The following is a 22953-nucleotide window of genomic DNA, read 5'->3' on the forward strand; positions in this document are numbered from 1 at the left end:
TCACACACCACTTCCCCACGCCCCCCACCTGACCTTACGAAGTGCCACAGGGACCCAACTTTACTGAATAGCAAAATCAAGATATGCAAATCGAGCTCAGATTATTACATATATAATCATGGAAACATTTTTCCTGCACTTTTGCCTGTGCCCAGCTTCCTGCCCTACTGCTCTGAGTGCTTCAGTGCTGTCTATAGCTGTTGAGCTGAAGCACCCGAGGATGGCTCTGAAGCAGGAAGAGAGTTCAATCTGCAGGCTGGTTTTCCAGACACTTTCTTTCTCATTCTCCACAAGATAGTTGATATTCCTCCGGATTTCACTGTTATTATTTGGGTGTCTCTACTTCAGAGCGCAGGGTAGATGAATGCCTTGTTCAGCCTCTTCAGTCCACTCTAGTTCTATTTTAGTTTGAGAAGCCTGTGATACTTCCATAGATGGGAGCAATTCATGCCGATAATTCAATCTTTCTGTAAAGTTAGGCAGCTCAGGCTGAAAAATAATTAAAAGGTAAAGCTGCACAATGCAGTGCAGGGAGCTGAGTCCTGCAGTCAGGTCTAGGTGATAAAAAGTATACATCCTGTCGGGCACTTTCCTTCAAACACCTTGTGAGGTTTACTTGGGCATTTTAACGAATGAAAAGATTCATAATGAGTCAGGAAATCCTACCCACCTTAACAGTTAAACAGACATTTGAAGTCTGAAGCCTGAACTCTGCATAACCAGTGAAGAAAAGTATGGGATCCTGATGATGGACCTGGAAGAACACTTTTTATTCTGATGTAAAACTAACTTCTATGTCTTTATTTTTAATGCTCTATATAGTATTTTGAGGTATATATAATTAGCAAAACTTGAACCCTATCATTAAAAAAAAAAAAAATTTACATTGAAAAATTTCAGTTTTAAATCTGTAAGGAAAAAAAAACTTTGAACTACAACAAATTTTGCAATTAATGCCATTTTGCACAATTTTTTTATTTAGTCTTGCACAATGTTTTATATAGTCTTGACGAATGATCGATTTGCACAGCAAGTCTTCTGTCTAAGCCCACACAAAAGCATTCCCTGGGCCATCCCGGTACGGCGCGAGGCAGAAGCGTGCTGTGGAGCAAGTCAAGGGGAATTGTCATCTACAATATCTGAACAAGGAACAGAGCACCTCACCACAAAGTCAGTTACCCTTTCAAAGCAGCCATCGTACAAGCTCAGGAGCCAGATGTTGTCATTGTGATATTGTGATACTAACCTAAAGAGAAGGTTGAATTATTTTTTTTTTTAAAGTTCACTTTCCAAGGATTAAGTAGGATATTTTCAATGTAGTTGAAAGAAGAGACCTACACCCTCAAAATCCAAATGGTCTTGTTTCCTGTTTGGTCCAAACTGAATCATTTCTCTCTGGAGGAAGCATGAAATGGAAAGCCCACTGTGAACCTCAGAATATTTGATTTCGGGTAAAGTGCCACTTCAGCTGATCTTCCAAAAAATATACAGGTATCTTTTCAGCTGTTTCAGCCATGGGGCCTATGTCTATTTTTTTCTTGATGAAGGCATATTAGTAATCAAAACTTTGATAAGTAAAAATCAGGCAACTGTGATTTAGAAAATGTAATATAGATTCTTATCTCTTATATCACATGTTTAAATCTGCTTCTGGTCTCTGACGACCAAAACCCCTGCTAACTCCTCGCTAGTCTGTGCAGATTGAACTGAGACTCAACTTTTCGCTCCTGGCTGGTACGTGTCCTCATCCCCAGTGCCAAAACAAACTCTTCCCCTCTGTGTTTTCCTGTTAGCAACACTGGTACAGAAGCCAAGGAGAGACAACCTTTCTCTTACCCCTAAAACCCTCTGTGCCAGTAGTGGAGAAGGAAAATGACTGAGAAAACTTTTGCTATTATTTGGCTGTTTAGTCATATGGGAAAACAGACTGCCAAGCAGGCATCCCAGCAGCCCTAATTCTCTGTGTAAATATGGACAGAAAAGGAAGAGAGGAAGAACTTTTTAAAAAATATTATTATTATTGCATACCTTTATAATATGTGTGTTTCACTGAAGCTAATATTTCATAGCTGTATCAGCCACTGCACTGACCCACCACCATTTCTTATTTATCTGGTTGGACATACTCATTTACTTTTATCATAATACTTGAGAAATAATTGTCTTACCTCTCTTAGGACATACTACAGGGTGTAGTCTCCCCTTGCTATCCCAGTAGTTATATTCATAAATCCTGATGCATTGAGAGCAGAACAGACTTTATATGCCTAGCAATTTCTTATGATTTCTAAGCTATTATCCCCAAATCCTAATTAACCATTATTAAAAACAATGTGGCCTTTCTAGAGTGTGAGATATAGCAACATAAGATACAATGTGAAAGTCCCACATATCATATAATGTAATTTTGCTGCTTTACTTTTCCTGTTTTACTAGAGATTTCTAACATAATACTGAATTTTCATTAAAAGTGACAGGATTCAGTAGCATATACTTTGCAAACTGCCAAAACAGAGTCGTTGGCTTTAGTTTTCTAATAATCAAACAACCATATAACATGTCTGTACGTGTCAGAAGCTGAAGAAAGCAAAATTATACACAGCAACGTGTATCTTGTGGATAGTGATAACCCACCCAAATCTAATTTAATCAAATATTTAAAGAGGTAATAATTAATTTTTAAAGAATTGAAGTGAACCATAACTAGGAAGAAATTTTATTGTTTATTTTTAATGCCAGAACAGTATTCCTGATGCATTTTTAATATTTCATTAAGGCAGTAACTTTCATACTATATTTTTTCAAGTTTTTATATCTCACTGGTACATTTTTCTGAACAAAGGTGACATATTGTAGGCAAACTTTAAGCTTGAACTGATACATACTTTGAGGATCTGTTGTCATAACTAATTAAACACAACCAGTATTTTTAAACAAGCTAAGACAGAGCACCTGGCTGGGAGCAAGGCAAGTGCTTCTTCTTTTAGCCTGTGAATGTGTCCTTCCCATCAGATACTACTTTCTATCCTCTCTTTTGAGCTATTATTCATCATTCTTACTTTTTAAGAGAGGTATTTGCAAGAAAGGTTTTAAAGCCCACAACTCCCTGTGCCTTTCAAACCTATGAACTGTTCTGTCTTGGTCTTTTGTTTTTTTGATGAAGTGTCTCTCTCATTTTGAGCCTTTTATACTCAAAACTGTGGAAATCTGTTTATTGCACACTGGCTCCAGCCCTAGTTAAAGGTGTGAACTACCAAAGTGGAAGGGGACACATGCACATTAACACTGCTGTGGAAAACATCGTTTGACAGATGGATGCATGTTAAATGGATGTTTGAAGAAAGGTGTTTGCAATAAAAATCTTGAGTATGGCATCGGAGGAAGACCACACACAATTTTTCCAGCCTTATTTCTGTAATATATAAGGGTCAAGCTTGTTCCCCTGTGCTTTTTACTGTCACATACTTTTCTCTGTTACTCTCAACAGCTTTGATAGGAACATGAAGTATCAGGGTTCAGATGCCATATATAAATAGGTATATATGAATGCATACATACACATGTTCATAATTGATATTTCATAGTAATATTTCATATACTAATATTTTTGCATTTATTTTAAAGACCGACTATGGCCAAGGGTCTACTCTGGAGCATGAGGATCTGAGAAACTGTGGTACAAATTGTCAGTTCATTAAGTGAATAGATATCAAAATGGTCCAAGGATAAGTTGAGTTTCTCCAGTTTCAGTTACCAGTTCTTGGTCTTTGAGGGATAAAGGAGATGCTCTTAACATCACGCAATTGTAGAACTGGGAATTTGATGTGCAGATTTTTCCCTTGTTTGTGAAAAATCTGCTTCTGAGCAACTCGGAGATGAAGTGATTAAATCCTGGTTGAGAACATGTATCCAGGATTAGGTACAGCCAAGTTCAATGGAAATAGTCATCCAGGATTTCCTTGACACTCTGCTGGCTAGAAACTTGGTTGCAAAAATTATTTGTTTTCCTTCTTTCTTTCTTTCTTTCCTTCTTTCCTTCTTTCCTTCTTTCCTTCTTTCCTTCTTTCCTTCTTTCCTTCCTTCTTTCCTTCTTTCCTTCTTTCTTTCCTTCTTTCTTTCCTTCTTTCTTTCCTTCTTTCTTTCCTTCCTTTCTTCCTTTCCTTTCTTCCTTTCCTTTCTTCCTTTCTCTTTTATTTTTTCCCAATGTATTGTTGTAAAACACATGGTACCTGGAGATTTTTCTTTCCCATTTCTAGACCTCTCCTAACCTAGTGTGCAAGGAGCTAGACTGAGTGCATAGCAGGAAAGAGGAGCTTTAGACAAGAAGATCTCTCCTTATTTATTTGATACTAAGTTGATGAAGTCCTTAGCTGTTCCTTGGACAGATAATAGGACTTTCCAGGCAGAGAACTGTATTGTCTATATTTTTGCTCTTTTCCCCAAATGCTTCTATCTATCTCGACTATCTCCTGCCTACACAGGAAAATTTTGCACACCCTGCCTTAGCTGAGGAGTTTTTTAATGTATGATTTTTTTTTCCCCAGAAAATTTATAATTGCTATTTCTAATTGTTTCTTTGCATTTTCAAATATCTAGTCCAGGAATCCTTCCACCTGAGATTATCAAGAAAAAAAAAAAAAACAAAACACATGAGTAACAACTACATCCAGTTTAGAACTTGTAGATTCAAATTTATTTACATAAATTTGCAAATCTGAAAGTATATGTGAGAAGACATCACAGGTAGAGAATGCACCAAAGTTGTCAGGTAGTTTATATGCTGTAACTAGTTTGCTCAGCTCTAGGGACACCTCCTCATAAGCGGTTCTTGTGGTATGACAATAGATCATTTATAGATTCTTAAAATGTCTTGACTAGATGGAAAAGAGGGCAAATTCTTCCTTCACAAATAACATTTGACTTCGAAAGAGGCATTTGAAGCCCCAAAACTGGAATATGAACACTCACACCTACTGTGCAAATGGTTCAAAAAGCCTGTCTTCTCTCTCAGGCCCAGCTCCAGCAAGCACTTACACACACGCTTAACTTTATGCACACGAGTAATCCCATTGATTTAATGGGATTATTCCCTTATGTGTAGTTACACTCACGTAAGTGTTTGCAGGATTAGGGTCTATTTCTCTTGCAATGATTTGAAACCTGTGGAAGAAAATACTGTATGCAAGTTAGATATTATTTAATGGCCACACAATAAGCCTGAATACTTCTGCTGAAATCAACGGGGCTGTGCCAGTTTGTACTGGCTGAGAAACTGGCCTCTTCTGTGTGTGTAGTTTACACTCTCTTGCTGCAACACATTTGTGGTTATCACAGCATAGAAAGGGGAATGGAAAGATAATTAGGGTAAAAATATCAAGAGAGAAAATTCTCCATGTCTAGAGATTGCTGTATTCCAAATCTTGATTTATAACTTGAATTACGTTTAGAAAATGTTCAGCTATGTACAAGATATGCTCCTCAGTGCTGTAATAATTTGTAGCTATATTTCAGCTATATAGAAAACGTTTACCTTTTAAATGTGTAAATACAGAAATCTATATACATACGTATATATAGAAGAACAGTATTTCCAAGCATCAGAAATCTGTATATAAATATGGATGCTTGCATGCACGCAAACTTGCATGCACAGGATGAGCACTACAAAAAACCCCAACCAACTTTGGTAAAAATAACTGAACTTAAAGTTGCCTCTGACTTGCATAGTTTACTTTTAATTTGAAATTCTGCAGCCAAGATATTTTTTAAAAATTTAAGGCAAGTAACCATCTTCCATAAATGATAGAAATTGAACATAAATAAAATAGTACTTGTAGTATTCCGATGGAAATCACGTGCCAAATGTATCCACAGTCTAGGCAGCAGAAACACTTTCAGATGTCAGGAACAAAAGCAGAGAAAAGAGTTAGTTTGGCCAGGACATGGTTTGCTGTGTGTGGTGTATCTTGTTGGCTGTCCTGAATAACAACATCATTAAGCAATTTGGGCTGGAGCATTATTATGCCCCATGAAGAATTTAAGGAAGATCTTGACTTGAGCGTGTTGCAAGAGGAGTCATGCTGTGCCATTTGGTATAAAACTATAATCAGTCTTATGCCACTGGCACATTCGAACACCTAGTGGGATATGCCGGGCATCAATGTTCAAGGTTTTACATAAGGTAACAGCTGCTTTGGTCAGGCAGTTAATTAAATGTGTTAATTTTCCATACAACCAACAGTAGTGACAACATATCAGAGTGGGATTTTTATGATATTTTAGGGTTCCCTTATGTGATCACAACGATGGATTGCACCCACATCATCTTTCACATCGCCTCACTGAATGGCACTGCCTTTCCCTTTGGAAATGGCTTCACTCTTTGACTCTACAAATAGCACAATGGTGATGCTTTGCTACCACTTACTGAATATTGCCAGTTGTCCCAACTCCAGTCTTGAAAAGCTATTTGGGCTTATTCCCACACTGATGTTGGTTCAGTCAGAAGATGCAGCAATTCATTTACGAGGCAAAAGTGGTTTTTATTTTCTCCCTCCTAGCTTACATTCCTTATTAGAAATGTTTAATGAGCAGATACGTGGAGTGGAAATACAATGGTATGATATTTTTTAATAGACATAGCTATTCTGCAGATGTAGAATTGCAGAAAATTATTTCCTTGTTCTTGATAGTTTGGCTTGTTGTTCAACACTGCAAGATGACAAATTCAACCTTTTCTGTACGTTGTTACTTTTATAACATGGTAATGACTCAAATGCATCCAGAAAGAGAAGGTAAATGGGGAGGATTCATGAAAAGGACTAGAAGAACATATTTAGAAGAAATGGACAGACAAATGTGCAGACTGAATAATATAAATGAACTCAACAAGTTTCCTCCCCACCAAATGGATAATACAGTGTGAAAAAAATGTGGAAGAAATGTAAAACACTAAGTTAGGCATGTAAGGACTGAACAAAAATGAGTCACACTCCCACGAGTTTGGCTCACAATTTGAAATATTTTTTTTAGTTGATTGGGTAGCCACTAAAAGTAAGCTTTGTTTGAATTTGATCTGTCACTTTTTTTGATGGGTAACAATGATTTTATGACATATGTCACATTGCGTCACATCATTCAAAACACATTAAGTCATGCTCTATCCCATCATTTCTGAAGGCAATAATGCTATTCAACATGACGTGACATGACGAGATATAACGCAACTCAACAGCTGAAAAAATAAAGCGAAAGTTTTGTGGGTGTGACATGGATTCACAAAATTACATTGTAATGAATCTTAGGAAGATCCCAGGAGCTAAGTTTTCAAAACAGGTCAGTTGACTGACACATGTCGTCATGAAGGTGGGCTCTGAGTTACTCGGTGTAGACAGGCAGTGAGTAGATACTATAATCATGATAGGAGTCTGTCATTAGGCTTGGTGATAAAAGTGAGTTCTTCAAGGAAAACTTACTGGAAAAATGAGTCTTATGTCTAAAATGTGACAATACTGGAACTGTCTCTAACCTGAAAGGCTGTATGTCTGTAGGTGTTTTAGAGCATCTAAAATTTCTGAAACCTCAGGAGATGTCCTAAGCAGAAACCATTGCAAGAAGCCAGGCTTTTTCTGGATGTGGTCTTCTAACACATTTAAAATAAAGATGACTGCAATCTTTATGAGCTCTGCTCTTTTTTTCCCTAAAGATTATCTCTTTTTCTGTCTTTTGACTACCACGAATACAGTATTTGTGTTGTATATGGTGTCACAATGTTATTTATTCTTATAGACTGCAGTGAAGCTATACCTGTTTGCACACACAAGGGACCTTCAGCTATATCGACAATGGGATATCTCTGTTTAAAAGCAGCACCTAAGCACAGAACATGAAATCCCCTGATGAGCTGAAACTTTCTCTGAAAGGCCCAAATTCCTTAGCCACCAAGGTTGCACCATAGATGTTTTTCAGGTAGATGAAACTTCTTTAGTCATGCACATAACCAAAATTCATATGCTTGCTAATGTTATAGCTTCCATAGCTACGCTTGGCTAATCAGAGTCTCACTTATCATTAGGTTTCTTACACCGTTTTGCCAGTGGAGCCTATAAACACTGCTTATCTGGAAGTTCTGGATACTGTAAAATCAGAGTTGGATGCTGAAGACTAACAAAACTGAAATCCTTCCTTACCTGCCTGACTGGTATCACTGACCTGAATTTGTGTCTCCCATTTCCTAAGATAATTCCTGAGAAGATATACTCTATGGTTCATTTCTCTTTTCTTGGAGCTGAGCCTTTTTTAATCTTTTAAAACATTTGTTGGAAATTATACCCCAGTGAATATGATACAACTTCAGTAGGAGAAGCTGTGTCAGAATACCACCCCCCAGGCACAGGGTGCAGAATTAGGGCTCTCCTGTATGTGGGAAGGGGGTAAGGAGGCCCATGGACTTCAGCCACCACTATTTCGATATGCTTCTAACAACTAGGCATTGCAAATGAGGCCACCAGGATGACACTCATACATTAGCGAGTCCTGATACGATGTCCATAAGACTGCTTGTGGCTCTGAAGCCAACCAGAAAGATGAATTTATTTTTCTGTACTTATGCACACCCTCTTTTCAGAATTTCATGTTAATGAGTTTCTTGCTTATCCTCTACTATTATTTAGGCCTGATTTTCCCAGTTAATTGTCTTGGAAGACATCCTTCGTGTCTGGAGTTCCCATTATGCACTAGGGCAGCTGAGAACCGAGCTGAGAAACACCCATCCCTCTTTCTTTGGTGACATTTTCCCACTAGAAAAAACCCTGCAGTTCCCTACCTTTCTTTTCAAAATGTTGTAAAGTAATTCACAGACTGAGTATCTTGAGATTCTTCCACTTTTGCTGCATATACCAAAGAGAAACTTGTGTAAATTCTCACTTTACTACCACACCTGTTAGAAATCACTGCTACAACTTAGGTGTGAAAAAAGTGGCTGCATGCTACCTAGTAAGAAATACATACGTACCAGCCTCAACGCAAGTGCATCCCTGCTGCTATAAAACAGACACAACTACTTTGGTGACATTCACTGTTACTGTACGTTGACAAGCTCCCATTTAATTTACTACATATGGTTCCACGTCTCCATAGCTACTCTTGTGAATTCATTATTCATTAAATAAGTGATGAATTTACTCAAATATTGCAGCCACATGGCCGACACAAATGCATTCTAATATTATTAACACGTTGCCAACTTGCAACTCTTCGAAGTCTGAGTAAATGTTTTGACAAGAAGAGGCAGCAAGAACAAATAAGTAGTAGCAGCCTAGATGAAGTTCAGCCATAGTTCTAACAGCTTTAAAGTCTTAACAGTGTTTTCACTGGGGCAGTACCAGATAAATTGCTCTTATGTGTGCATACAAGAGACTAAAATTCCTTTGAAAGTTTATAATTTCTCATGGGAAAACACAACATAAAAGTTACTTTTACTCATAGAAAAACAACACCATATTTTCCTGTCAACCTTTGCTGTTGGGAATATCAAACTTTTTGCATTTTTTCCCTGTGATTCTTTGCCGACCCAAGGGACAGGCGTTTACAACATAATTTACTTTCGGCATGTCTCTGTAAATCATTGTAATACTTTCTATGGCTAGTGAAAAAAAAAACCCAGCACTTTCAAGTTGGACTGACAAAACACTTTTCCAAGACTTCAATAGCTAAGCAAACCCCCCCCTCATTTCAGGGGGCAACACTGACATGGAGAGATACACAAAAGAAATCTATTTTACAAGGGTTTTATATGAATATTTGTATTTAGAGCTTGTAATATTTATTGGGAAATATTTATTGAACTGTATTTACTTGCAGTAAAATACACAAACCATGTGGAGCATAAAATGTGTCTTGGTGGCAGGCTTCTGGGCGCGAAGGAAAAAACACTGACATCTCATTTTTGGAGAAGGCAGTATTTTTTCTTACTGGTCTTAAGGCCTGTTGTTGTCAGTGTTGTTTTACAGGCTTAACGGTGTTGTCTCAGATTAGGTGCTTTAAGCACAGCCTGCCATAAAAAAGCTGGAAACCTGTAGAGCCTTTCAGCCTCACTTTTTGAGACTGCTGCTAATATCAAGGCTCATTCAGTTTTACATTAGAACTTGATGACTTGCACATTGGTTGAACCTTCACCTTTTACAACCTTAATGGGGATTTATTAGCTATTTCACAGTGTGTAAATTTGAATCTAGGTCAGATGAGGAAGAAAAATAGGGCAAATCTGGGCCTTAAGTATAACCTGCATATAATATATCAGGATAAAAAAAAAGGTGCAAAATTAAACAGATGATTAAAAGTGTCTAGAGCAGTCAGAGTTTGAAAAAAGAGCTTGATAAATTAGGGGTGTATGTAGGGGTTTTTTTGAGTTCAAACTTAGGTGACTGGTGAAAGTCTAGTTTCCACACAAATTCAGCAGATTAAGGAGTTAAAATAGCTTGTTAACCTGTTTCTGCTAACTGCTCACCAGAGGAAATGTAACACAGGTGTGTTTGATATTCACAAGATTAAAGCTTTTGTCTACCATCAAATGTTCACCACATTAAAGCCATTTTAATGAGGTATTGGAAGATAATGAATGTAAGCCTCTAATTCATTGCAGAAGAGACAGCCTGACCCTGCTTTGACCCTACTGCAGCCAGGTATCTAAACCAACATATTAGTCACACTTAGACCAAAAGATGTGTGCGTAATGAAATAGCCACTACCTGCTGCCGTTCTCATTTGCTAAAAATATATCTGGTTCAGGTGCCTGAACTTTTCTGCTTGGTACCCTGGAAGTTTGACGTCAAATATGCCCTGCACAATGGTACCCATCCCTTACCAACTCTGTTGGGAAGACTATCCAGAGGGAAACAAGTACAGTTGCCATGAGAAGGAAGGGTTTTTACAGCACGTGTGCATGGGGAATAAGTAGCAGAAAAAAAATGGGTACGAATTAATGTTATTGCTCAGTTATCATTCATCCTGATACTTAGCGATGCTCAGAAAGTCAATAGCTGGAGTGAATAAAGGTTGGAAAGGTCTTTCTGGTTCACCTAGTTTTGTACTTACTGTTTGATGGAGCCACCCTCCCGCTAAGATAAGGTACGCTGCCTGTTTAGCTATTCTTAATAGAATAATCTCCAAATAAAAATAAAATAAAGATCATGAAAGGTTCTCCAAACCAGATTTATTTTGGCATGCATATGCAGGAAACTATGTACTGTAGCAAGTTTTAAATACTGTATTTGGACACTAATTCTCAACTGCCGTCATCAGTTTGCTGACAGCCATCTGCTTGGACCCTGCTCCTTCCTCCCGTTCAGCACCGTTAAAGTAAAATATTGACAGAAACAACTTCTGCAGCAAAAGTGGAAAAGTTAATAACATAAGTGAAGTCACACAGGATTTTTCTCTATGTTCTGGAGCTCTCCTACAATTTTGTTTTACTCATGCCTTGATTTAAAAGTGTCCCACCCGGCTTAAAAATAGGAGGTTGTATAGCCAGCTATCTTTAGTTGACACAGGTTACTGAGGAGAAAACTATAGCTGCAAGTTCCTACCGGATAGTTCTTCTGATCTAATAGTAATGAGCAATACACGTGCTCCCGGAGAAGCTGACACACCAGAAGGTATGTTGTCGGTCAGAGCAGGGAAAAGAAGTCATGACAGTAAGGTTGTCACTGTGGCTGCTGAAAGCTGCAATGGCACATGTGGCAGACTGATCTAACCCAAATTGACCTTCAGAAACATTTTGAATAGTGATGTAGAGCCCGTGCAATCCTTTACGTCACGCTTGCTCCAGACTACTAGCTCAGTGCTCTCAGGGGTGCCTTGGCACTTCCAGAAGGACCCTGAGCCTCCTTGGACTTTTTTTGTTCAGCACATGTCTTGTGATGTTCCCTACCTTAGTGAGTGTGAGCTGCTCCGGTTCAGCACAGAGCAAGCTCTACCTCCAGCTCTTTGCATGAAATGTCACTAAAGCTCTTGCACAGGTCATAGGGCAGTGCACAACAGAAGAATTTGCCACCAATTATTTCAAAAAGAAAAGTGAACATGCGCTCATGTACACACACACATATCCAGATATACGTTCATATAAATAATTTATTTATCATACCTATTTATAATACATGAATCTTTTATATTTTATGGTGACACCATTGCTGTTTGCAGATTTACATCTCTTATTAAATTCCCCACACAACAAGACACAATACTATGGAAATATATAGGCCTACAAACTGATTCAAGACTTCTAATCCAAGTGGCCTCACTGTCTGCAGTACTCCTTTCTAAATTGTACAATTACATCCCACAAATTGACTTGCAATGAAAGGTAATTTCTTTTTATTCTCTTACAGCTTTGTGGGAGAAAGGAAGAAAGAATCTATCCCATAAAAAACCCAACACAACAGTTTTCAAGCTGAACTCTCTAACTTATACATGTGTCTGCTGTTCTGCCAATACATACACATCAAACCTGACGTCAGCCCTGTGAGAAGATGGGTATGTTGATTACGTTGAAGAGATCAGCAGTAGGTTTAGTGGAGAAAGAAAAGTCTTTGGGCAGATGAAATAAATTCTAAAAAGTTTAGTTTCCAAGCCGAAAATTTGACTAGTGATGTAGAGGGCATAGCAGAAGCTAAAAATTGTTTGCATGTGAAGACAATGCCTCATTGTCAAACCCAACACTTGAAAATAGGAACATTACATTTTTTTTGAGAAATAGTTTCAATATTTGACCTGGTTTTTTTCTTCCCATAGAACAAAAATAAATAAATCTGTTCCATTGCCCTGAGAGAGTGCAGTGACTCCCACTTTTGCCTGATGCACAACCCCGCAGGTCACTGTGGGTGAGGGAGGTGAGCACTGAGCACCCTCCAAGCTGGGTAGGGTGGTAAGAGGCTTCGTCTGTGCTCTTACTCACTTCTGCCTTCCCTGTTTGCATTTCTTCCTCCTTCACTTCGGGCTACTCTCCCCAAACCTTGTTTAAAGTCCTCTGTGACAGTCACCTCCACCAGTGGTCAGCACCTCCACCTCTCTTCAAAGACCCTGCAGCTCTGTTCCTCAACACAGCAAAGCTGGCTCCTCATGTCTCAGGTGCTGAACCACACAGCTAGAAATCCCCACTCTGTACTACCTTAAGCACAAAAGCAATGGTTTTCTTCCTTTAGTAGTTTTTAGACAGAAAGGTAAGAGTTCACTGAGAAAATGTAAGTTATTTTTAACAGCCTGCCGGTTGTGTGGTGAGGATGGCTTACCAGCCTTATCGGTCTACCTTGTAGGTTCTCTTTTACGGTCTGTAGCTGGAGGTGCTGAGGCATCCTCAGAAAGCCACAGGCATAAACCACATACAGAGATTAACGACATGATTGGGAGAGGCAGGAGGAAGCACTCTTGTTAATTTTCTTATGTGTGCTCCTCTGAAGGTACTGCCAGCAGGGTCTCCTGCACAGGTCCCTGAGTTTCCAGAAGGACCTTTAGAAGTTACTGGGTATTTTCCAAAAGCAAAAGCATCAGTAAACCCAAAGCATGGAAAAATACTCAAAGAAACAAAATGAAGCATGACAGAAAAACTACGTAAAGATATTGCTGTTGCTTCATAGTCAACCATTTTTCCTACTCTTCATCTATAGAGGAGAAATACCAGAGCCCCAACACAGCTTTGCTGTCTCTTTGCGTTTTGGTGGGAGACAGTAATCTTTTCTCAAGGCTTTCTCAATTAAAATCCCTGTTAAATGTTGTAAGCATTTAGCTCCACGTGTTAAAGAAGGTACTAATCTTCTCTAACTGCCGTTCTCACTAGCTTTGCCTGTTTCAGTGCTGTGCAGCTCCACGTGACTATGGAGGTGGTGGTTTTCAAAAAGTCCAGCGATATAGAACATTTAGATATTTTAGAAGCCACAGCGATTTCTGAGATGTGTTGGAATGAAGAGGCATTTGTTGGTTTGAACCAAACACTGTATTCTAACTTGCCAAGAAGGGTATAAACAAGACTCTAGTGATCAAAAAGTCATAGGAGTGATGAATTCCATATTGCAAATTGTTTTGCTTTTGCAATAACTTTAATGAAATTGATGAACTATGAGGTTCCCTAAGATTTTAATTCTTGGCATAAGAAAATGGATTTATTAAAGTGTTTATATGACACAAACAAACTTTCAGAATGGGGTTATTAACCTGATTTAAGTCCTACAGGTAAATAGCACAATAAAGAGATAAAATATCATACATTTTACATATCAAGGCCAGGTTGGATGAGGCTTTGAGCAACCTGGTCTAGTGGAAGGTGTCCCTGCCAATGGCAGGGGAGTTGGAACTAGGTGATCTTTAAGGTCCCCTCCAACCCAAACCATTCTATGATTCTATGGTTCTATGATTTTGGATATTAAAAGAAGAAAAAAACTGTTGAGCATCTTATACTCAGTCCAGCTACAGAAGACTTCATTGCCTGTTGTGATGCAGTGACGTCAGAGAGATTTGGACACTTCTCCGTCATTAAGAGCCAGTCACCAAAGATGCAGAGCATGAATCTCCACACACTCCCACCAGCATGGCATGCTGCTGGCATGATGTCCCTCGGAGCCACTCCCGTGTGGCAAAAGGCATTCATCAACATCTGATGGCAACCAACGCCTGCCAGGGGAATTCCTTGCTGTAAAGCGCTGGCCATGAGTCCAATCAAAAACTGCAAAAGAAGAGGAAAATTGGTAAAGGTCTTTTTTTATACATACTTCCTACCGAAGAGTATTATTGTAATACAAACTGCTTCTTGGTTCAGCATCTTTGATACCAGCACTTACGTCAGCTGAGTCTTCAAAGCTGACAATTGACATCACTGGAGAAGATTTCTACTAATGAAGTAGTCTCACAAAAAAGAACGTCTATTTTCCCAACAAACGAAGTTCTTTTCCCTGACTAACATATGATATAAATGCATATGCTGCTCTGCATAGCCGTATCCAATTGTAAGGTCACTCTTTTCTTTAATGAGTTTCCTAAAAGTTTATAGCAAGTTTCCTTAGCGACACAGGTAGGGTTTCATTGATCTCCAGCCGGGGCTGTCATTATAAGAGGATGGGGTTCCAATTTCTGATTAATGAAAATTATAATTATGTACAGATAACGGGGAGAGAGAGATGTTTCCATGTTACTTTAAACAAAGAAGAGTTAAGGCCTTATCTTGACTATGCATTGGCACTGCAATGCGAAATGGTCATGCAAAATTAATTTTTAATGTGTTCAATTTATATTAAAAATTTCTGCAAGTGTGTGAATTTTTTTTCTGAGGCTGGAGTGCTACTTCATTTACAATATTCCCTGAAGGTGTTTTTTTTTTTAAAGAGACTCTTAAACTGAAGCCATTTTAAGGGTTTTATGAGACATTATGTGAGCTTTCATATGCAAGTTAGTCGTTAAGTACCAGATATTATATTCTGTAATATGCTTAAGTGATATTAGAGGCTGTATATAGCCTGCAGTAATGGCTATTGCTGCTTTTTTAATTTATCAAGAAAATGTTGCTTAAATAAGGAGCAAATCAGTGCTTGGGTGTGGAAAATATAAATGTAAAGGAAGTAACAATATTGTTGCGACATACTTTGCACTCTCAGCTTCACTGGAGAGCAAAGGCAGGGTCTACTTTCTCCTACTCCTATTGACACACATGGCAAGTCCTGTACATGCAGTGTTGGAGCAATGTAAAAAGAGAAATTTCACTGAATGTCACTAAACAGTATAAGGCCACTGCTGCTCAAGACTTCACGAGAATTAGTATTATGTCCCTGGTAACTCGATTATTTTGTATGATTCCTGGCACTCAAACAACGTAGCATCTCACATTTGGACTTAAATGAGTGAAGGCTTTGAATGTTCAGCCTACAAAGGGAAAGAGTTTTGTTAAGCTGGATTCACTGGTCAAGCTAGGATTAAGAAAAACAAAACTAAACCCTCACATGGTGAACAAACGTGCTATTTTTTTTTCTCTGCCCCCCCTCAGCCTTAAGAGTCAGAGGAAGAAAAAAAAAAGAAACCTTTAAGCTGACAAGATTGTAGAAATGTAAGAGTCACTTGACTTTTCTTTCAAATGTGCCTCTTGCTCCATGTCCTGACACACACAAAAAAAATAGAGTACTTCTATAGTTGTGCTGCAGAGAAGTGGGACACAGGCATGTTTTACACTGACAACCCTGAGCAATGACACCTTATTTTGGCCACAGGGTCCCCCACCTGCCCTGATGTCTGCATGGAGTCCCAGCTGACTGCAGAGCTTGTCCTGGTTAAAACGTTCCTTCTCTAACCGCAGACCAAGCTCTTCTGTGCCCAGCTGCAAACTCCCACTTTCATGTAGAGTTATGATTGAAGAAATGTATTTCAAATGAAAAATAATGTTTTCCATTTTCCTTCCCTCTCCCAGCTGCTGATTCCCACCCTGATTCCTGTTCTGGAGCTGTGATTAATATATTTTTTTTTTTACAAAAATCACATCATCCTTCTCTCTCTGTCCCTGCCTCTCCTCCCCCTTCTCTTCCCGGTCCTCCTCACAGCTGTGGATCCTCACTCCTCCTTCCAGTCGCCATCGCTGTCATTCCCACTCTCCTCCCTCCCCCTGACTTGCTTAAATATTTCAGAGAAAAGCAATCCAGCTTCATCCAGGCTTTAAGGCACTGCCTCTCCTCTTCTCTGCACTTATCCTTGCTTACTGCCTCTGAGAAGAACAAGGCCCTCGGCACACTGGAACCCACCTCTTTAATGAACTGACTTGCAAACGAGCACCAAGTTAGGCACCAAATCGGCAATATGGACCTCAGCAAGCCCTAGCAGAGGGATTTGAGGACCGTCTATTGAAGAGCAATTTTGCAGGGAACACACGGGCTCTCCAAAGTGGTGCAGCGAAAGCCCAGGATAAACACCTCCAGGCTCCCTCTGCCTGGTCTCCGCCTGCTCAATGACCTCATGCAGAGTGCCTGAAAACCAATTAGTGCAAAAAGTCAGTGATCCAGAGGGACCTTCCTGGCAAGGAGGAGTTGGCCAGTGAGCAGCAGGTCCGTGCTCCACAGAGGAGGAGGTCAGGACAAGGTTAGCTGCTTTCCCTTACAGGATAAAGCCTCCCTTGCCCATTTTTTCACAGTTTATGACTATGAATTCTCTTAATGGACCAGACAACTTGGCCCTAGCCTCCCAAGTCTACAGTAGCTATCAGGAGAACTATATATTCACCAGATGACAAAATGTTCCTCCTTTCATCACGAAATTCTCATTGATGGCTCCCAAGTCTAAGGATGAGGAAAATTCAGAAGTCTCTGAGGGAAACATGGTAGTTTTTGGGGTCTACAGCCCAAGCATGGTGATTTGTTGTAGTTAGAGGACAAGCTGCTGCTGTGATCTGCCCATAACCCCTTCGTTGAGGTTCCTTTTGCTTTTCTCTAGGGATGGTCCTGCAGTGCATTCCTACCTTGTCTGGCTGAGCAAGTCACAGTGCTGCCAGGTTTATCTGTGTTTCACCCTTTCTGTGGCAAATTCACGGGGAGCTTGGACTGAAGACTAACAGAAGAAAACAAAACAAAACAGATAGAAAAAATTAATAAATATAATAAATCTATCAGCACCTGAATCGCCTCCTGGTCCCATTCTGCACTGGGCTCCCTCTCCGTGGTGACCCCCAGCATCAGTCTGCTCTGCTGCAGGCCCTCTTCCCCAGCTGTTCCTGGCCTCTTGTTTCAGGACCCAACTGCCCTCCACTTTAAAGCTCTTTCACGTGGTCCAAACCATTTTAGCCTTTTCCCCAAGGATACTTGTGGAAGTCTCTGTATGGTGGTTTCCTGTTATTGGCCATGCAGTCAAAGGGCAGTTAGGCTTTTCTACAGTCACCAGCTTTGGTTCTGCAACGTGGAGCTTGAACTGGCTTAATCCATGATAGGCAACACAAGCATCTGCTTGTGTTCTCCCTCCCACCCCCTTTGCACATATGCACAAAGCCTCACTGTATTATTAAAATATTTTCCTATTCTTCACCTGATTAGTTTGTGTGCATGTGCCTTTGGGTCTATTTTGTATGTACTACGTGTGTGTATGTACGTGCATACATGCTCTTCATGTGTGCCTGCGTACCTTCCCCTGATTATCTACAAACAGATGTTTATATACAGAATGCATATTATAAATTTAAATTGATACAGGAACATAAATCTGAATAAATCACAGCTAAGCTGCAGCTTAAAATAAACATTCTGGAAAAAAATAAGCAAATAAACTTTTTTTTTTTTGGCAGAATGTTTATTTATTTAACAACAGCGATGCAGTTGCTTACACTTTCTACAAATGTTTTATCTCTTCTTCCTCCGCACCTGTCCCTGAGTGAATAGAGCCACATCTGTCTCATCTTGGCATAACAAGTACACATCTACATCTGTGAAAGATGATTCCATTTTTGAAGGAAACACTGTCTACTTTTACACTCCTGCAGTCTGCTAGAAATTATTACACAATGGATTTTGTGTCTTGCAGGAAGGCTGCTAAATAGTGAATAGCGAGTTTGGAAATGATACAACGGAAGTAATGCCCTACTTTAACAAACGGATAGCTAGATATGGTTATAAATATATGTTTATTCTAAACTTTACAGATAAGATAGACACACTGATAAATTCTACCTTCAATTTACTGTTTCTAGCACAGTGGACTCTCATTTAAAAAGCTCAGGAAATGGGAACTGTAGAGTACAGGGATGATAATGGGATATAGATGTTTTCACCCGTCAGCTGCTGAGTCAAAGCCTAGATGAAGCTGGTAGCAACCGAAATAATAGCTGATAGTTGTTTAGTAGTATATATGAAATGAGAGAATGGGCTATCTGGACAACAGAAGGTGGGGTTGGGATCGTTTTCCAGAATTCTCATACTGCAATATCCTTGGTTTGCCCCTTCCAAACAAAACGATCACATGTGGTGGAGAAACAGCCCCAGCCCAAGTCAGGGCATGGGAGGATGTGCTGGGAGGGATCACGACCAGGCAACGTGCGGTGGTGGCACACGGTGTGTGAAGACCCTTAGTCCTCCAGGGAAGCCAAGGCTGCCCAGCCCATGGTGTCAGCATGGCCAGTGAACTCTTGGGGCTTAGGGTCCAGCCATGGTGTCAGTATTGACAGTGGGCCCTTGGTTGAGAGCAGCCACATGCTATCCAGGGTTATGTTATTAATGACATTCAGTAGCTCAATAAATAAATGAAGAGGTGAGCTTTGGCTGATATACTCAAGGGTTTAAAGAGGCAAAATAGCAAAATAGCCAAAAGTCTCTTGCTAACTGCATCACCAGTGATACCGAACTGGTGAGCAGCAGTTGTTATGTACTTCTTTTATGGGCTCATTTATCAAAGCTGAAGTAAAAATAAAGGAAAGGTGAAGAGTCCTGAAGCTCTTCTTTCACTGTCATATTTTCCTCACCGTTGCTATCTCTGTTGCACACAACAGCTCCTGCAGTAAGGTACTGGAAGATGTAAAAGCAGTGCAGGAGGGTGATTCACACACACAAGTTTGCTCAGCTTCTCACCTGGAAGGATTAGCCCAGGGAGAGCATTAATCCAACACATTGGTGGGAGCTCTGCTATCTGGTGCAGACTGTGTCATGCCTTGTGCCAACACCTCTGTGTCTGCTGACCAACCAGATAACACAGAATTTTCAATCTGTATGGATGGCAGAGAAATTTCACTGAAAAAAGGAGTCCTGGCCAGGAAATACAAACTTTGTCTATGGAAAAGATCTGTTGGTAGTAAAATTTCCATCCACACTTTCCATCACTTCCTGGCCATTTTTCACCCTTTGCCAACCTGTAGATCTATGCAAAGCATGAGAAGGCTTCCTTGCTTTCTCACCCACTGAGAGCTTTCGAACTTAAAAAAAAAAAGGAGTAAATACAGAAGTGACAGCGTTGCTTTCAAAGGTGAATGTTATTTCTCTCTCAGACTTTCTGTTGCTTTTCCTTTGCTATATTGCAGGACAGAGAAAGAGAGAGCAAGACAGATTCACTCCCCTGTGATTTCAAGTCGCTCCAAAACATGTTCATATCAAAAAGAAATCAATAAGTGTTCATGAATTTGATTTCAGAAGTGAATTATTTTATGAGGGAAAAGAATCCCAATCAGAACACTTTATCAATTGTAATTAATTTAATAGTTTAAAACATATATGACGATTTAATAAAAAAATCATCCTGGTTGCTGTATCATTCCAAGACTCTTTGCATGGTAGAAAGGATCAGTCCTTAATATTTCAACAAACGGGGCTGATGGTTTTCTTCTAAGGCAAGCATGGAGGGGAGAGTACAATTTGTACTCAGCTACACAGTCCTTCTGTACCATGTACTGAAGTATTGATACATCGGTCTCAGATGTCATGATGCCAACACTCCTCTTTTTGTTTTTTTCAGTTTCATGCACTATCTTTAGACTTTCTCAAAATTAACTGCTTGATTTACCCATCCTTCCTGGGAATCTATGATTCATATCTTCCCTTTTTTTCCCCCCTCTCTCTTCTACCAGACCTTTCCAACTCCCAACTGCTGTTCTATCTTCTATATTAAGCACCCCAGCCTCTGATGTACTTGACAATGCCCTGTACTTTAAACACACACACACACACACACATACTAGTGATCTGAGATATTTTCTACTATGTGATATACATAAACCAAGGGCAGAGTCCAGACCTTTCACAATCTCAATAAATACTTTCTATTTAATTTTTTATTTTCTTTGTATTTGTTTTTTATATTATTTTTTAAAAGGAATGAAAAAAAAATCATTGACAGTTATATTATTTACTTAATAGCTGTTCTGATCTATTGGGTAAATATGTAGTCAGGCAGTTTTTAAAAACACGTATTACGTACCCAAGAGACCAGAGAGGCTCTGAAGGAGCTGTTCCAGTCTATTGGGTAAATATGTATTTAGGCAATTTTTCAAAATATGTTAAAACTCCTTCAGTGCCATTCTGGTCAATTGGTTAAATATGTATTTAGGCTTCTTTTTCAAATGCCTTTTATGTAGCCGATAGAGTGAAGAAACTGTAACTGCTGAATATGTTTTCATAATTTTTACTTATGGGTGTCGCTTATAGTTGCTTCCTATATTTCAGCCCTGTTCCCTGCTGTTGCATCTATCGCATCACCCAGGAAGAGCTGTGTGTCACAAGCATCGTCACCGAGAGCAGTGGCACGAGTGAGAGCTAATACAAATATTTTTATACATGAGCAACGTTATGAACGACATTAGTCCTGATTGTCATCCTCGCTCACTAAAAGTGATGCTGTACATATATTTTTCCTGCATTTGGCTCTCTATCAGTGGACTGACGTACTTTGCATTGTGCTGTGCTGGGTAGACTGGCGGATATTTTTAAAGCAGCTGCACTTTTCGATATTCTGAGGCACAAAATGGCATTCTGAAACCCTGCTGTCAGTTCTGGGGTTGTTTATATGAGTGAAGTTTAGCACATGCTTAAGTATGAGCTAGATCAGGGCTCAACCAACAGCACTTACATCACTTTAAACTTAAATACTTTTTTTAATATATATATGGCTCCAGAATATTTTTAGGTGTTCAAGGTGATAGGAAAATCAAATCTGATGGCTGAGCTGTAACACAAGTTTCTGAAAACCTTAATGTAAAGTAGCTGTGACAGATGTTAGCATGCTGGGGTTTGTACAACTTCTGCTGTACTTCAGCTGAAGATATATATTTACATCTAGTTCTTTCTGAGTGAGCTCTGGTGAGAATTTTATACAGTGATAGATGCAGGGTCTGGGCTTAACACAGTGGCTCAAGAAAGGCAGATGAGGAAACTCTTCCAGGTTTGTTCTTATTAATCCACCGTTTTCAAGACTATTTTGTTTGCTCCATGTTCCCTCTTTGCCTGGCCTCTCTTTATGGATCAAGCATCTCCATTGAACTGCTGCTGTAAATTAATCCAAATTTTATTGTTGTAAAAACAGGACTAAACAAATATCTCCTCCTTTTATTCCCACTGCATGAACCCACAGTATAAATTCCTTTTCAGTGTATTCCTTAATGATAAATTATTAACTCTCCACATAGAATCGATCATGCTCAGCCTTCAATAGTCTGCTCATCCACACAACATCTTCATTTGCCTATGCTGATAATTATTTCAGGAAGGACAGGTCTTTGCCTGCTTTCTCCAGGTGGGTCCTCAGCTTTCCTTGCAGTCTAAGTTGCTACTGCTAGTAGGTGGCTGGTCTTGAGCTATTGTAGGGCAAATGCTGGTGTTTGAAACCCACCTCTTGGTCTATTTCAGGACACGTTTGCACTCTCCATTCACAACGAAAGTATGTTACTCACTCACCCAAGAATTAGAGAGCTTGTTCTTTCTTGTTTTTATTTCTCTTTTGCAGAAATTTTGAGATAGGTTATTACAATTCATAATAATTTTAATTTCCTTGTATTGCTCTTTTTATGTTTTCCTTGAATCACACTTTTCATTAATAAGAAACCTATCATAAATACTTCCCTCAAATGTATTTAGAAAGCTTTAATTACATTAGCTAACTACTACCTACTGTGGAGATGGAAAAGACAGAGGCAGAAATGATCATGGGAAAATGAGGATTACACATGTACGCTCACACATGCCCAAGGACAGGTGTATGTACTTGTGGAGATGGAAATAAAAATTTAGTGGGCTATAGATTTGAAACAGGCACATGCTAAGCTAGGAATATTCTTGTTGAAGTCTGTGGGGACACTTAAATTTAAGCAAAGTGTAAACCTTTACAGATTGGAGTAAAATGATGTCACCATTTCCAATAAATCAGCTTTCTTTTGCATTAATACAAGTTTAATGCAAGTTTAATTCAGAGGGGTTTTTAAAGAAAAACAAATGTGGAAAAATATTGATAAGAATTCTGACAAGGAAT

This window comes from Nyctibius grandis, chromosome 9 (assembly GCF_013368605.1).
Source record: "Nyctibius grandis isolate bNycGra1 chromosome 9, bNycGra1.pri, whole genome shotgun sequence".
Taxonomy (NCBI): domain Eukaryota; kingdom Metazoa; phylum Chordata; class Aves; order Nyctibiiformes; family Nyctibiidae; genus Nyctibius; species Nyctibius grandis.